Consider the following 13,063-nt stretch of genomic DNA (forward strand, 5'->3'; position numbering starts at 1 on the left):
CACGGTATAGGCGGGCAGCTGCAGCTCTGATCTGACCCCTTGTGCAGCCTAAGAACTTCCACATGCCATGGGTGTGGCCAAAAAAAGAGAGGAAAAAAAAAAAATAGAAGAGCTTTCTGTTAGAGTTCCTTCTGTGGTTCAGGGGGTTAAGAACCTGACCACAGCAGCTCAGGACACTGCAGGGGCATGGGTTTGATTCTCGGTCAGGGGTTAAAGGATCTGGCATTGCCATAGCTACAGCTCAGATTCAGTTCCTAGCCCAGGAATTTCCATATGCTGTGGGTGCAGGCATCTAAAAAAAACTTTTCCCCGGAGTTGGAATCCTTCCAGGCCGAAGTATGTGAGGATAACAGGAGCATTCAGCCCACTGCCTGTCTTTGTGCACTAAGTTTTATGGGAACACAGGCATGCCCATTTGTTTTCATGTTGTCCTTGGCTGCTTTGGGGCTACAATGGCAGAGTTGAGTTGCTGTGACAATGACTATTTCCATTTTTCTACCAAGGCTTTAAACATTCCCAGTCTAACCCCTTACAGAATGGTTTGCAGAACCCAGTATTCTGAGGTCAGTTCAGAACAGCCTGAAGCCCAGGAAGAAATCTTTACGGACCTGATTTTCCCAACCTAAAAGTCCCATGGAGCACCAGCCCTCCGAGCAGCCTGTCCTCAGGGAGATGACATGGTGGCAGGGACGACAGGGGTCACATAGGAAATCAGCATGATGACTGAGTAAAGAAGAAGCACAGGCAGCCCCTGGACCCTCAAGCAGGGCCCTGCCCTTGCATAGAGAGTTGAGGAAGGCTCTGGAAGCATGGCATTTAGCATGGGACCTTGCAGATGGGACAAGTCAGCCAAGGGAACCAGAGAGAGAGAGGAGTGTTCCAGGCTCGTGCAAAGGCCCAGAACTGAGACGCAACATAGAGGTTCAAGGACCCCAAGGGTGTCCAGTGGGTCTAAGGGAAAATGGGTGGGGTAGCGCTGGAGGGTGTGGAGCCTTGATTCTTTGGGGCCTCATCATCCTTAATGCTGAGGATTTAGGACCAAATCCTTAGAGCAGTGGGAACTAATAGCAACTTTGGGGCAAGAAAAGGGTAGGATATGGAGTTCCCGTTGTGGCTCAGTGGTTAATGAATCAGACTACGAACCATGAGGTTGCAGGTTCGATCCCTGGCCTTGCTTAGTGGGTTAAGGATCCAGTGTTGCCGTGAGCTATGGTGTAGGTCGCAAATGCGGCTCAGATCTGGCGTGACTGTGGCTATGGCGTAGGCCGGCGGCTACAACTCCGATTGGACCCCTAGCCTGGCAACCTCCATATACTGTGGGAGCGGCCCTAGAAAAGGCAAAAAGAAAAAAAAAAGAAAGAAAAGGGTAAGATATATTCATATTTATACACAAAAAAACACAGCACTCTGATAAGCCCACACCCAGGGAGACTAGGCGATGGGGTTAGGAAAGACAGAAATCCCCCAGACCAAGCCGCGGTGCACTCTCGATTGCAAGACCAAGAACATACAAAGTTCATCTCACTCCCTGGCAGACAGACCTGAGGTGACCCAAACAAAGAGCCAACAGTACCCAGGCTCTTGTCCCCTTAGGAGATGGCTTCTCAACTCTACCAGGGCTCTCAGTTTTGAATTTTCTGGGGAGATTCGTTCCGCGTATTCCATTTCATTTTCTCCGTAGTGCTATCTCTGAAATATATTGCTCTGGCCCAGACTGAATTCAGGAGGAAGAGGCTGAGATCTTTCCACATTCAGGCTCAATGGTAAGGAGAGTCTAAATGCCCTAACAGCCACTGAGGAGATTTGAGGACCGACTCAGGAGTGGAGTGGCTTCCCGCCCCCCCATCACCCTGTGAGTTCTCTTGTACTGTCTTCCTCTCTGTAAAACCATCGGAGGCCACCAGCACCACAATCTCCCCTTCCTGAGCTCCTTGGGAAGAGCAGGACAACCCCTGCTCCTCTTGAATTTGGAAGTCACATTCAAAGCCACAAATTCCAATTTTTAAAAAAAGGAGTTCCCGTTGTGGCTCAGTGGAAACAAATCTGACTAGCATCCATGAAGATGCAGGTTCAGTCCCTGGCCTTGCTCAGTGGATTAAGGATCTGGTGTTGCCTCGGCTTTGGTGTAGGCCAGTAGCTACAGCTCCGACTCGACCCCTAGCCTGGGAACCTCCATATGCTGTGGGCGAAGCTCCAAGAAGGAAAAAAAAAAAAAAAAAGTCCTTAAAATGCCTTTCACTGTTGACATTTAGGGATGTAGGAGGGGCACCCTTGTTATCATTAAAACCAGCAAATTGGAGTTCCCTGATGGCTCAGTAGGTTAAGGATCCAGCATTGTCACTGCAGGTGGGAGTTAGGAGGGGGGGAGGAGTGGGTTCCATCCCTGGCCCAGGAATTTATGCCTGCCTCAAGCGCAGCCAAAAAAACAAGCCAGCAAATGATTTATTTCTCCCAAGAACCATTAGAGGAGGAAAGAAATCTTGATTTCTGCTAAGGAGCAAGACAAATAGCAGAACACTGCTTTGCAGTTCAGCAGGCTGTGGGGTGACGGTGTGTCCTCAATGTGGAGACACTATCCTGGGACAAGATAAAACTGAGGCTCCTTCAACCCTGGGGGCTGCAAATGATGGAGAAGAGAAGGGAATGCACAGTGATCCTTGTGGGGCGCACGGATATCCTGGCTTCACAAGGGCACAATTGAGATGGAGAACTAATGAGCTGCTCTGGAAGAAAGTAGGATTTAACACCAAAGGTACTCCCAGCTCTCCTTTGTCTCTATCTGCATAGTTCCTTCATCTTCATGAAGCCACAGAACCCTAATAATTGATTCCTACAAGGGAAGTTGGCATTTTTCTAGCAATTTCAGTGTCTTTTAAAACCACAAGTGGTCCAATTTTTTCCCTAAATTACTTCCAAATCCACTTTCAGTATTCATCAGCAAATATTTGTCACCATTACTCTTAGTAGTAGGACAGGCAAATTATTCATGGGGGTTACAGTCAAGTTGGGGGAAGGGTGTGTAAACAGTAACTCTTAGGCAGGGAGATGGAGGCTTCAAACAGACAATTAAAAGGGTTACAGGACAGGGAATCTCCACTGTGGCTCAGCAGGTTACTAGTATCCATGAGGATGCAGGTTCCATCCCTGGCCTCGACCAGTGGGGTCAAAGGATCCAGTGTTGCCGTGAGCTGTGGTATAGGTCGCAGATGTGGCTCGGATCCTGCATTGCTGTGGCTGTGATGTAGGCTGGCAGCTGCAGCTCTGATCTGACCCCTAGCCCAGGAACTAGGGAACGTCCATATGCCACAGGTATGGCCCTAAAATTCGGCAAAAAAAGAAAAGGAAAAGAAAAAGAGTATTAAAGGACAGAATAGGAGGGGGGCAAATGAGTCTGGAGTGGTGGGTGTGGATGAGGTGGGGGTGGGGCTGAAAGAACCTCTATCGGACAAGTAAATAAGTTAATATTTTAAAAGTTTAATAATTACCACTATTAGATCCCAATATTGAGAGTTCTAAGTATAATCATTATAACGTGTCGCTAATATGTGTAGAAAGCTATTCCTCTCAAAATACTTAGAACGACGGCACTTAAAAAAAAAGTAAAGAGAACTACTGCATTTTATTCCTAGTCTTAAATGTGAATGATATTTGATCAGTGTGTTCAAATCATTAGCAACATGTGATTTCTCCTGGCTAGGGAAAACAAAAACTGGAAATTAGATTCTAGAATCCAGCTTTCCCTCCAGTAGCCATGAATCCAGAGTTCATATTTTTTAGTATCTTAATTATTGAAAACTAAGAGAATGGAGTTGATACCGTTCTGTGTCAAACCAGCACCAGCTCTCTAGGGTAAGATTTGTGTGGGTCAGTGCAAACAGAATTGTGCTTTCATAAAGCCAAGTTTAAAAGCTCACTGGCATTTTTACTTTGGGCAGATTATCAATCTACTCACCCATTTGTACCACATACCCCTATATACTTAGCCACACACTCATATTTGCAAGAGAATTGATGCATTTAAAAAAGGTATGTCTAGAAATGAGATAGCAACCGAGTCATCTATATAATACATAATATTATGAAATCCATAGTGTATTCCGCAAGTTTCTAGCCAAGCCTCGTAATATTGTTTATTGCATCACAAGAGGCTAGCCTCTAGTGAATCAGAAACACAATACCACACAAAGTTTGACTTAGAGGAAATGGATTTGCAAAACCTAGTCCTCAAATGTCATAGTGTAAGTCACTTACCTGTGAACGTGAACTTAGAGAAGCCAGAAGAAATGATGGATTCCACTATGGAGAGTCAGGTGTTCCAACCTGCTCCAACTTCAGTTTTCATTGCTGTAAAGCCCTGAAAAGAATTCAAGCTTTTTAGAGAACACTATCTATTTGCCCAAGAGTCAATGCCCTGAAGGCGGGCCTAAGCAGAGTTCAGTGACATCTGAGGAAAGGTTGAGCATGCTCAAAACAATAATCCCAAACACAGAGTGCACTTGGGAAGCCCTCTGAGGCTGTCAACAGGCTTTGGAAAGTGTTGATTCGGCTTTGGAAAGGGAAGGGAGGTGCCAGTTGGGGGTGAATGGCAAAAGCACTGCAATTCTGGCTGTGTCCAAATCTTCTTACAGGCCATTATTTTTGAAAAGTTACTTTAAAACATAGCAAGGCAGAGGAGTTCCAGACTAGTATCAGTGAGGATGCAGGTTCCATCCATGGCCCTGCTCAGTGGGTTAAGGATCCAGCGTTGCTGTGGCTGTGGCTGTGGTGTTGGCCTGTAGCTACAGCTCCACTTCTACCCCTAGCCTGGGAACTTCAATATGCCGCAAGTGTGGCCCCCCAAAAACAAAAAAACAAAAACAAAAAATAACAAGGTAGGAAAAAAAAAAAAGACCTTTAAGCTTTTCCTCCTCAATTTGAAAGATTATCCTTGGAAATTCCTTAGGTTGCAGGCCCCTGATATTCCTGCTCCAGCCCCCATGTTTCGTGGAGAAAGATAAACTTCAAAGAACATCTGAAACAGCCTTTTGCTCAAAAGTCTGAGCGTTCAGATGACCCTTGCACCCTGGCCTGAACATTCAATAACCTCAGGCTCTACCTACCAGATGAAACCCTGTGTAAGTAGAGATTAATGATTTTTCAAAAGGTTCAAATGAACAGAAATCTAAATCAAATAAACACATATAGCTGCTCCAGTGGCTTTGTGCTGCCACCCACATCTGCTCTTCTCCCCCTCTTCTTGGTCCTTCCATCTTCTCAAATGTTCTTATTTCTTCTCTCTCTCCCTGCCTGAGTTAACCCTTTCCTAAACACACCTCGCTATGGCCTTCAGCAGTGAATAGTAACAACCCACGCTTGTCGAGCCCTTATTGGGTACCTGCTTCAGCTGAAGAGTTTAACCATTTTACTGCTTTATTTGTATTTCTTGACAAGCATACCAGTTAGGTGCATTTGTTAGCATTCCCATTTCATACTGGAGGAAACTGAAGCTCAGAGAGATGAAAAAAATCCACCCAAGGTCTTACAATCAGTGGGTCAAAAACCTGTGGTCCCAACCTCTCTGAGCTAACCCTCTCCTACTTCATGATCTTCTCAGTTTGCAGAAAATACCATCAAATCAACGAAACAAACTGACTCACAGACATAGAGAACAGACTTGTGGTTGCTAAGGGTTGGGGAAGAAGTGGGATGGACTTGGACTGTGGGGTTAGTAGATGCAAATATTACATTCAGAATGGATAAGCAATGAGGTCCTACTGTATAACACAGGGAACTATATCCAGTCTCATGGGATAGAGCATGATGGATGATAATATAAGAAAGGGAATGTGTATATATGCATGACTGGGTCACTTTGCAGTGCAGCACAAATTGGCACATTGTAAGTCAACTACACTTTAATTTAAAAAAAAAGTCAAATTACTTAAAAGAGACATATGCACCCACATGTTCATTGCAGCACTATTCACAATAGCCAGGACATGGAAACAACCCAAATGTCCATCAACAGATGATTGGATTAGGAAGATGTGGTATATATACACAATGGAATACTACTCAGCCATAAAAAAGAATGACATAATGCCTTTTGTAGCAACATGGATGGAACTAGAGAATCTCATACTGAGTGAAATGAGCCAGAAAGACAAAGACAAATACCATATGATATCACTTATAACTGGAATCTAATATCCAGCACAAGTGAATATCTCCTCAGAAAAGAAAATCATGGACATGGAGAAAAGACTTGTGGCTGCCTGATGGGAGGGGGAGGGAGTGGGAGGGATTGGGAGCTTGGGCTTATCAGACACAACTTAGAATAGATTTACAAGGAGATCCTGCTGAGTAGCATTGAGAACTTTGTCTAGATACTCATGTTGCAACAGAACAAAGGGTGGGGAAAAGAAAATGTAATTGTAATGTATACATGTAAGGATAACTTGATCCCCTTGCTTGTACAGTGGGAAAATAAAATATATATATTAAGAATAAATGAATAAATAAATAAATAAATAAATAAAAACTAAAAAATGTCAAATTAAATGATAAGATCCAATTTTCTCAATTTAAATTTTTTCTGCTATAAGTTTTTCTTTGAAATTCAGGTTACACTACTGTTTGTCTCTCCCGAAATCTATATATAAGATAGCTTGTGATTTAGCCCCAGTTTTGTGAGTTATCCTATTTAGAGGTTAAAATCTCAATATACCAAGGTCAGCAAAGGTAAGAAAGATTTCTTGAGGTTCCCCTATCTGAACTGGTTTGAGAATCCTGGGGGTGGTTGACTTATGAGGCAAGGCAAATATAATAATATTGGACTTGACACCAATTAGGACCCAGGAAAAAGGACTTTACACAAAACCAAAAGGGCAGCACAGCTGTGGGATTGTACCTTTGATTGTAAGAAGATTCCCAATAAAACTTTGCTAACCTTGTTGTGAAATTGTTGACCACAGCCGAAGTGTGAAAATACTGGAGAAAACTGTCAACTCAGGACGAGAGCTGAGGTTTTCACTGGTCCTACTGTCCTAAGGTTTTTCTTTGTGGGGCTTGCAGGCCTAGAGGGAGAGAAGGGCTGGAGTTTTAGAGCTGGAAACAGTGCAGGTATTTCATGCAATGGCCTCATCTTGTAGCTGAGATGTGAAAGAAGAGCAAGGACCTGTCCCAAGTCCCTGGAGGGTTAATGGCATCTTCCTTTGCTCCTTCAACTCTGGCCCCTTGACGGAGTTGGCCTGGGCAGGGTGAATACCTTGTTAATTGTTCCCATTTTTTTTCAGCAGTAGTTGAGTTCTCTTTATGGTTTATTGTCTGAAAACAGGTAGGGTTGTGTCTCTGCTGTCCTCCAGTTAAGACATCAATTACTTTTTGAGTGTTACAATGAACCAAACACTGTTCTGACTTCTGAGATACAGGAGGGAGCAAAACAGATGAGAATTCCTATAAGACAAGAAACCTTATATTCTGGTGGCAGAAGTGGTAGACAGTAAACAACTACGTAAAACATATGAACCAGATGCTGATAAATGCTGTGGAGGAAAACATTTCAGGAAAGTGATGTGAGAGGGAGTGTGTGAACATGTGCATGCGTGTGTGTGGCAGAGGGTGGGAGAGTGCTGTCATTTTTTTTTTCTTCTTGTTTTGCTTTTTAGGGCCCACCCATGGCATATGGAGGTTCCCAGGCCAGGGGTCTAATCGGAACTACAGCTGCCTGCCGTCCTACACAGCAACAGCCATGCCAGATCCAAGCCATGTCTGCAAACTACACCACAGCCCATGGCAATGCTGGATCCTTAACCCATTGAGCAAGACCAGGGATCGAATCCGAAACCTCATGGTTCCTAGTTGGATTTGTTTCTGCTGCACCAAGACGGGAACTCCAGTGCTGTCATTTTCAATCAGGTGGCTGGAGGTGGTGACACATGAGGAATGACCTGAGGTAACAGGGAATGTACATGAGTATCTGGGGGAACAGCAAGTGCAAAAGCCCGGGAGCAGGGGAGCACCTGGTAAGTTTAAGGAACCACAAGGAGTCATTGTGCCTGGGGTAGAGGAAGTATGGGAGGAGGAGTAGACAGTGTCAGCGGGGAGGATGTGGGCCAGTGGTTCTCAGGCTGTGAGCGCTAGACCAGCCACCTCAGCATCCCCTGACTAGAATCCATAAGGATGTAGGTTCAATCCCTGGCCTTGTTCAGTGGGTTAAGGACCCAGTGTCGCCTTGAGCTGTGGTGTAGGTCACAGATGAGGCTTGGTCTCGTGTTGCTGTGGCTGTGGTCTAGACCAGTGGCTACAGCTCTGATTCAACCCCTAGCCTGGGAACCTCCATATGCCATGGGTGCGGCCCTAAAAATAAAAAAAGAAAAAGAAAATCAAGGGTCTACCAAGACCTGCTGAATCGGAAACTCTGAGAATGGGCCTGGCGTGCTGAAGCTTGAGAACTAAATTATAGATTCTTGGAAGTCACTGTTGACAAAATGTGGATCATATTTCAAAATCATGCCCAAAAATGTTTCAGGGAAGGCCCCATACCATGAAGATAGAATTCAACCAACAGTTGTTTAAAAAATTATATTAAGGATCATTGCGGGCACTCACTGTGGAAGAAACAAAAGAAGTTGCCATTATTTTCATTCTTTGAGTCATTTAAAAACAAATCATTGAGCATCTTCTATTTGCAAGGCACCACGTCAGGTGTTAAGCTGATTTCCAACTTGTAAACATTAAGTTAGTTTGTTAGTTTGTTAGATTTAAACCATGAGAATGTTTAAATCTTAAAGAGAAGAAAAGGCTTCGCATGAAAAGCAATTAAGAAAGAAAAGACAGAACAATGCCAGATGTCAAAATGTTTAACGCATCTCTTAAGTATTTAAAAAGTGACACATCAGTGGGGACAGGAATCTTCAGAGAGTCACAGAGGAGGGTGGATTTGAAATTATTTCAAAGTAGGAGAAGGACTAAATCAGAAATAGAGCATCAGTAAGACATAGAACACACGCCAACAGCATTGAGAAGGACCAGATGCCCACAGAGAGAAGAGGCTATGGTGTTTTGTTTGTTGGTAAACAGTGGTATCTAGTTTGCTTAAATAGATAAAAACTGGCAAAGAAGAATTTTTAATGCCAGCAGAGTGAGTTGCAACCAGCCTGAGACCGGAACTTCAGACCAGGGGAATTTGCACATGGATACCAATGACAGGCTCTTTTGATTGGTTATTACCCCCTGAAAATCAATACAAATTGTGAAAAGCCAGCTAGAGTCAGCAAACATAGCATAATTGGCTATGTTTTTGTGGCGTGGAGACTATCAGAGAGAAAATGCCTAAATTAGAGTTTCCGGATAGCTCTGTATTTTTAAAGCCAGCTCTAAGGAAGAATACAATTTCTGTAGTTTAGTTCATTGCAGAGGGAGTCAGAATGTCCCAATAGGTCTTGAATGAAGGGCAGGTGGTGGCAATGCAAGGTGCTCTACTCCACAAGTCATTTGGGGACCCAGGTTGGCAGAGGCGCTGCCATCCTCAACATGTGGCTTTCAAGGTCTCCTTATTCATTGGCATCTAGCAATCACACAAAAGAAGAGAAAATGCAAAATATTAAGTGTAAACAGTTTCCACTACCAAACCTGGAGGTGACACACATCACTTCTGCCATATCCCATTGGCCAGGACTCTGTCACATGGCCAGACAGCCTGGGAGATGAGATCTAGCTGTGAGGATAGGAGATGTGGTTAAAAGCTCACCAATCGCTAGAGATGAGCTTTGGAATCACAATGATGTGACTTTCTGAACTAGCCGTGTGATTTGAGACAAGTTGTTTGATGTCCACTAGCCTCAGTTGCATCATCTGTAAAATGGGAGTGGTAATACCCTCTTCATAGGGTGCTGAAACCTGTCTGAACTTCCCCATGCCATGGATCCTGAGCATATATGCTGCACATGGGAAAGAGTTTTGGATCTGGGGGCAGAGTAGTTTCTCCTCCAGCATGGGTGCCACCAAATTCATCTGATTCCTATTGATTATACCTGAGGATTAGGCCATTATACGTTAGTTGGAGATTTTCATCTGCCTGGATGACCTGTGGATGTATACATCAACATCCGCCAAGACACCTATTCCATGCCTGCCTTAATCTCATTCTGCAACTGGTTCTGCTATGAAAAAAATGTGTTTAAAAAAATTTTAGTGAAGTTTCTCAATCCCATTTTTTCTAGTCAAGGGTGCCCGTGATTGATAACCATGATAAAGTATCAATAGTTGTAGGGTAGGAGTTCCCGTTGTGGCTCAGCCAGTTGAGAACCTGACATAGTATCCATGAAAATATGGGTTCAATCCCTGGCCTCACTCATTGGGTTAAGATCTGGCATTGCTGCGAGCTACAACATATGTTATAGATGCAGCTCAAATCTGGCATTGCTGTGGCTGTAGCCTAGGCCTGCAACTGCAGCTCAATTCAACCCCTAGCCCAGGAACTTCCATATGCCGCAGGTACAGCCATAAAAAGAGAAAAAAAAAATTAGTTGTAGAATTGAAGAGCTTCCCAAGAAGTCAATGATATCCAAAAAAGATTGACCCTAAGGCTGCGTGGGGATGATGTGATACCCGTGTGGCAGGATAACACTGTGAACCAGTAACCCAAGCATTTTCCTCTTCTACTTTCTTTTATCCTGTGGCTCTTCCCCAGGCAAGCAGAGAGGAGAAATTTGAGTCTATCTAAATTAGTATATTCCTAATTTGTCTTATAGATGTTTTTTAAAAATTAGAAGAAAATACATACAAGTATAAAAGCAATTACCTGTGGCTCAAAAAAGTGGGAACATGGGTGAGTTTTATTTTCATCCTTGTGCTTTTCTGTATCTTTGAAATTGTCTACAGTAAGAGCAAACTCTTTCTTTCTGTAATATGCAAGTTATTCAATAAAAAAGATTAAAGTATATGACAAAACCACTAAGAGGATTCTTAATAAAGTATGTACTAATAAGGATTTTTTTTTAAAATATATGTATCTAGGGACCCTGGGTGCTCTCCAAATATTAGCTGTGGTTCAGTTTTTGCTTTTCTGCCGTGAAGACTCTAGCTTCTGCAGAAAAGATTGGGGCTTTCATCTGGATATCTCAGGCAAGTTTTCTATGGATTCTAAGTCTTGGTCTGCCTCAAAATCTTGGTTTATCCTAACGTAGACCAGCCCAGTGTGGTGTCTGAGGGTCATACTTAGCATCATGGCTCAGTGGTCCTAAACCTGGAAGTAGTCCTAACCCCCTCCAGACCTCTGTCCCTGGGAACACTTCTCCCACAAACTGGCGCTAATCTGATCAGCTTTGGGGATCCCCTTTGGCTCTTTGTACAATCTGTCCCAACTCTCATGTCTGCTCTTTGCTCCTAGAACTCCTCCAGGCCCCACTTGCTTGACTATTTAGAGTAAAACACTCAACACATACAACTCTTCATAATGGCATTGAACTCATATTTCCTTTAGGTCCATCAGGGGAACAAATGTTAAAAGGAGTGAGTTGAGGAGTTCCCATGGTGGCACAGCGGAAATGAATCCAACTAGGAACCATGAGGTTGCGGGTTTGATCCTTGGCCTTGCTCAGTGGGTTAAGGATCCAGCACTGCAGAGAGCTGTGGTGTAGGTCGAAGATGTGGCTTGGACCTCGAGTTGCTTCAGCTGTGGCATAGGACAGAAGGTATAGCTCCAATTTGACCCCTTGCCTGGGGAACCTCCATATGCCGCAGGTGCAGCCCTCAAAAGCAAAAAAAAAAAGGAGTGAGTTGAGAAACCTCAGCATATTTTTAGATGTTTTGTGCTCCCCCTATAGAATTAACAACACCAATCTGGGGTTAATAGATGCAACCATTGCATTTGAAATGGATAAGCAATGAGATCCTGCTGTATAGCATTAGGAACTATATACAGTCACTTGTGATGGAGCATGATAGGGGATAATGTGAGAAACAGAATATATATATAAATGTATGTGTGACTGGGTCACTTTGCTGTACAATAGAAAACTGACAGAACACTAAACCAACTACAATGGAAAAAATCAAAATCATTTAAAAAATAAAAACAAATAAATAGCAAATGCATCAGACATTCAAAAAGAAAAAAGAAAAGAAAAGAAGAATTAACAACACTGAATAAGACTGTTTAACCACATTCTTGGTAATTTGTAGCTTACAATGATCTGAATGAAAAATTTTGAATTCCACAGCTATATATCTTCTTTAGCACTTAGTACTTGATCAGACTCTCTAGTTTGGTTTCTCTCTCTAATGAGGAAAACCAGGACAAATAAAAGAGAATTCATTCATGAGCAAATCTTTTCCCATATTTTGAGTGTGGTCATTCTTGTCTTTCCCCAAAAGCTCATCATTGCTTACATAATTATAAAAATTACAAGGGACCATCAGTATTTGGAGAAGGGAGAGGAATAGATAAAAAATATAAAGAAGAAGAAAATCAGAGAGACACCTGATACAGAGCAAAATTCATTAGCAAATGGTTGTGGCTTTGATGTTGAGGTGTCATTTAAACCATCAAATGAATGGGTTTCTCACTGGAGAGGGGCAAGCCTGCCTGAAGTCTTGGGTGAATTGGACTTTTTATGTCTCAGCTCCACCCAGGACATCTCCCTTCCTAAGGTGATCTATTAGTCCTGGAAACCATTCCTTTGCTGGGGAGGAAGATATGAGTGATTGTTTATTAACATAGCTCATAGTAATCTATCCCAAGTGGTTATAAATAAGGTGTGAGTGGCATCTACTACGCCCCAGCTTAAAGCAAGTCAATTCATTCTCAAAACAACATACCTTGGCAACAAGGAACCAGTCTTACCAAATTAGCCAATCATGCCTTTGCACAGCAATCCAAGAGCCTTGTAAGACCAAGATCCTGTTCTGTATATAAGGTTTTCAGTCCAGGTTGATGTTGGGAAGTTAATGCTTTTAGCTTTGGAAGGTGGGGGCGGTGGGGGGGGGGATGGAGTGAAGGCAGGCATGTTATTTTTATGGCTCTGTTGAGAATGGCTGTTGAGAGCTCCCTAGTTCCGCTCTTATTAACTCTAGGTGATGC

Source organism: Phacochoerus africanus, chromosome 3 (assembly GCF_016906955.1).
Source record: "Phacochoerus africanus isolate WHEZ1 chromosome 3, ROS_Pafr_v1, whole genome shotgun sequence".
Lineage (NCBI taxonomy): Eukaryota > Metazoa > Chordata > Mammalia > Artiodactyla > Suidae > Phacochoerus > Phacochoerus africanus.